The sequence below is a fragment of the Dama dama genome, chromosome 3 (genome assembly GCF_033118175.1).
Source record: "Dama dama isolate Ldn47 chromosome 3, ASM3311817v1, whole genome shotgun sequence".
NCBI lineage: Eukaryota > Metazoa > Chordata > Mammalia > Artiodactyla > Cervidae > Dama > Dama dama.
The window spans coordinates 51,062,963-51,067,894 of record NC_083683.1 but is presented as its reverse complement, the minus strand read 5'-3'; positions in this window follow the sequence as shown (position 1 = coordinate 51,067,894).

Sequence of the window (4,932 nt, the reverse complement as noted above, 5' to 3'; positions counted from 1 at the left end):
ATTTGACTCACTCACTAATTAATTAAGCCTCTACATCTTCTGTTTTCTTCATTACAGCAGTTCAGACTGTAACTTCAACAATTCTTGTGTAAACAGGATAATGCCTACACCTCATCTTTGTTGTGAAGCCTCAGTGAGAAAATACACAGGAGGACTGGAGCCTGGCAAATGAAAGGAGCGTGATAAATATTTGTTGTCTTCCCTTCAACAACTTAGGAGCACATGTTTCTTGTACTTTTTCTCTGAATCTAAAGTACAGAGACTGAATGTCAGGGTTAATGATACAGCTGAATCACACAGCTGTATATTTTGCACAGTACAAAATACACTCCAGTCTAAGACACTCCAAGTATTGTTTGAGTAAACTCAGGAAATCATTGTGTTAATCAGATGAAGTCCAGTTGGTCCAGCAACAAGGTTCCCTATTAAATCTCCAGTGTCTAGCACAACAGTGGCCTCTGATAAATTCCAAGCTGTGAGTGCTCAGAAGCTCTAGTGATGGCTCTGCAGTTGTGAGGGTGGGTTGACGTTGTATGTGTGAAAGTTCCTAGCAAATCAAAAGTTTTCAAAAAAATTTTAAAAAGCACTCAGAAGTTTTCATCACACTGTATGCTCCCCCCGACTTTTTTTTTTTTACATTCATGCACATTTTAAATTAAATTCTCCCAATACCCCAGTAGGTAGGTAAGATATATTCCAGAGACAACATTAACATGGCATATTCAAAGACATCTAGAAGCTAAGTGTACAACTGAGCTGGAATTCTCCTTACTGTGGTGCCTGCAGTTCAGTGACTAATCTAGGTATGACATGTGGCCCTTAATATCTCCAAGGTGGCTGTTTGGATGTCATACCCTCCACAATTTCCCAGAACTAACTGAGCCATTCTACACTCAGAATGGCCCATAGAATAGGCAACCATCTCCTAATTTTTCATCAAGAAAAAAATGATCTAGGGGGTCACTAGGTCAATTCATCCATGATGTCCCATCATAGCAGTCAAAATTCTAGTCCTAAACTGTCTTCAGGATTTCATTTTTCACCACCGGCCCTCCAGCCTTCTTATCATATCCACACCATTGCTGTGTTTCTTTCCCAGCATGACGTTGGCTTTCCACTTCTGTTTCTTAGTGGCTTAATGGCAAGAGAGGTATGCCATTGAGCCTGATGTCATTCTTCCTCGAGTCCAGATATCTCAGGCCTTGGTTGTTGAGGAGCAAGACCATTTGCTTCTGGAGGGCCAGTACTGTGTCTTTTTACCAGTGAATCCCAAGTGCATAGAACACAGTAAGACTCAATATTTGTTGAGTGTAGCTAGCATTGATACATTACAAAATGAGTTAGCTGTTTTTATCTTCATCACTTCTCTTCCGTCCCCACAACCCAAGGAAGGAGGAAACTGACATGCAAAGTTAAGCAACTTTTCCAAGCTGGCTTGGTTTTTAAGTAGCAGAGTCAAGATTTGCCCCAAACCTGGACTTTAGTGGCTCCACATTTTGAGATCTTTCCATTTTCAATCTAGATAAATACTTTTTTTTGAGAGCAGACTTTGAGACAAGAAATATATTTGAGCACTAATAGATGAAGAAGAACAATCTGAAGGAGAAAGCATTTCAAATATTTTTGTATATTTTACAAACTTGTCTAGGTACTATATAACCCTATAGCAGTGGTCATTTTTCCTACTCTTTACTTCTTAGAGGGTATAAACTGTTCTAAAGTACCCCTCCCATTTTATTCCAAAGATCTTATAGTATAACTTGAACTTTTGGGATCCCTATAGGAAAAAAAGTTTATAGAATTTTCTCCAAAAAGATCCTTGTTAAATAGCCAGACTAGCAAATCTCCAGCCTTCAACCCTGGGTGGTATTTACACTAGAGAGGAAAGAAAAGAGAGAGAAGCCACCAGCAGAGCTATTATGTTCTAACTGGAGTTCATTTGCAACACTGTTTACCCTTGCATCATGAGTATCAGAGCAACAGAAGAGTCACTGATCCCTGACAAGATTAGTCACTGCTCTTCAGCGAGGGGATAAGCGGAACTAGTTTCTCTGTGCTAATGGCTGCTGAGGTTTTGATTATAAACAGACATTTCTCCAAAGAAGACATACAGATGGCTAACAAACACATGAAAAGATGCTCAACATCACTCATTATTAGAGAAATGCAAATAAAAACCACAATGAGGTACCATTACACGCCAGTCAGGATGGCTGCTATCCAAAAGTCTACAAGCAATAAATGCTGGAGAGGGTGTGGAGAAAAGGGAACCCTCTTACACTGTTGGTGGGAATGCAAACTAGTACAGCCGCTATGGAAAACAGTGTGGAGATTTCTTAAACAACTGGAAATAGAACTGCCATATGACCCAGCAATCCCACTTCTGGGCATACACACTGAGGAAACCAGATCTGAAAGAGACACGTGCACCCCAATGTTCATCGCAGCACTGTTTATAATAGCCAGGACATGGAAGCAACCTAGATGCCCATCAGCAGATGAATGGATAAGGAAGCTGTGGTACATATACACCATGGAATATTACTCAGCCTTTAAAAAGAATTCATTTGAACCAGTCCTAATGAGATGGATGAAGCTGGAGCCCCTTATACAGAGTGAAGTAAGCCAGAAAGATAAAGAACATTACAGCATACTAACACATATATATGGAATTTAGAAAGATGGTAACGATAACCCTATATGCAAAACAGAAAAAGAGACACAGAAATACAGAACAGACTCTTGAACTCTCTGGGAGAAGGCAAGGGTGGGATGTTTCGAGAGGAATCGGGTGGAGAGGGAGGTGGGAGCGGGGATTGGGATGGGGAAGACGTGTAAATCCATGGCTGATTCATATCAATGTATGACAAAACCCACTGAAATGTTGTGAAGTAATTAGCCTCCAACTAATAAAAAAATTAAAAAAAAAAAAAAGGGCTGGTTATAACTGACTCAAGACTCAGAACTCTGAAGGGGGCAGAGTTTTTCTTCCCAACGTACTTTCCCTTCCAACGTCTCTACTTTTATATGCCATTGCTATTTTTAGAGGCATGTTATTTTTTGCAACTGATATGAAAGATATTGGCTTAAGTACATTATAGTTGGATGCTTATGCAGGGATATTTGCATATTAAAAATCAGATGAGAATAAAGAATTCCAGATGAAAATTTTTTCTCTGTTTAGATTCAGAAGCGCTTCCTCCATGCTGTCTCTGAACTACTAACTTGAAAAGCATAAACTTGTAATTGACCATCCTTCCATATTTCTTCCTAGGATCCACTCAACTCAAATAAACTAAATTAATATTTATTTGCATTTAATATTGTACGTATTCCCAGGTTCACAAGGTTCTTCAAGTATTATCTGTAAATATTGTATTGGGTCTTAGATATTCATGATGATAAGGACTTAATACTTTTTTCTTTCTGTCTCCATTCTTTCATTTTAACCCTTTCCTTCTCTTACCACTCACTCCCTTTTTTCTCTAACCTGAATCACAAAGGTGGACTCTTTTCAGGGTGAGTGTTTGGAAACCATCTCAGTACCCTTCCAATTCTGTCCCTAGATGTGGGAAAGAAAAATGCTCTTAGATTTTGCCATCATGAGTCTTAACTGAAACTGTAGCTGCAAAAAACAGTGGTAGAATTTGCCTTCAATTCCACTTGGTTTTCTGGAGCAATGATTGTACCTGTACAGTTTTGCAACCACATAGAAATCAAGTCTACCCCCACAGCTACCCCAGTGGTGATGAGATATACGGACAAGGAAGATCCTACCCTACACAACCTTCCCTCACCTGAACTTTGGGTCTTTTAAGATATGTATTATATCCTGATAGAAAAAATGTTTTTCTCAAATTAGAACATATATGGAAAGATAATAAGGGAACAGAAATGTATTTGGGGAGGGGAGACCTTGGGGAGGAGGGGCTTTAAATTGTTGACTTAGTGAAAAAGGGAAAAAAAAATTTTGTGAAGGCAATGATCTTGCAACTTGTAGGCATTTGGTAGCAAACAGTAAGCCTCTTTTCCGTTTTCTTACTGCTGTTATGGGAGGCAGGAGTCGGGCAGGGGAAGAGTGAATAGGGCAGCTTGGGTATAGCCAAAGGACAGAAGAGAAAAGGGAAGCAGATTTAGATCAGAGAAATTCCTCGTGAAGAAGTAGCTATGTGATGTCTTCTTTCAACACCTCATTTCTAAAATGTAGTCAATTTTCTACTTTCAGGAGATATGAAAGTACCAAACAGCTAGTAAAACCAAACTGTGCCAAATGTGGTACTAGTTGGTATAAAATAAACTTCCTTAGTAATCCACACTTGCAATCTGCATGTAGGAAGAGAATGAATACTCTCAAAATTCATTGCAAAAAAAGTATAAAATATGTAATACAGTTATGATTATTTAGGAACACTATACCTTTCATAAATTACTAAGCAAAAACTTTATTATTGGTTACAAAATTCATTTTAATTATGTTGCTTTGTTGAGTTCTCTTTTCTGGAATCCAGGAGATAAACAACAATTCCTTATTGCTTGCACACTTCTTCCACTGGTGTCAGCAGTTGGGTTGGGATCCCCAGCTTGTTCTCATGACCTTTTGGCACAGCATCTAGTGACAGCTTCAGGGGGGAGAGCTGCGGGAGGAGGGAGGGACATAGTACATCTGATTGTCAAAGACGAGGCAGCACCAGTTTGCCGTGAACACAGTGTGGCATCCATGGCTTCACTGTACGGTCAAACAGGAGACATCTTCTAATATGCTCAGAATTTTTTTTTTTTTTTCATTTTTTTCACCATGGGCTTCCCTGATGGTTCAGACAGTAAAGAATCTGCCTGCAATGCAGGAGACCCAGGTTCAATCCCTGGGTCATGAAGATCCCCTGGAGAAGGGAATGTCTACCCACTCCAGTGTTCTTGCCTGAAAAATCCCGT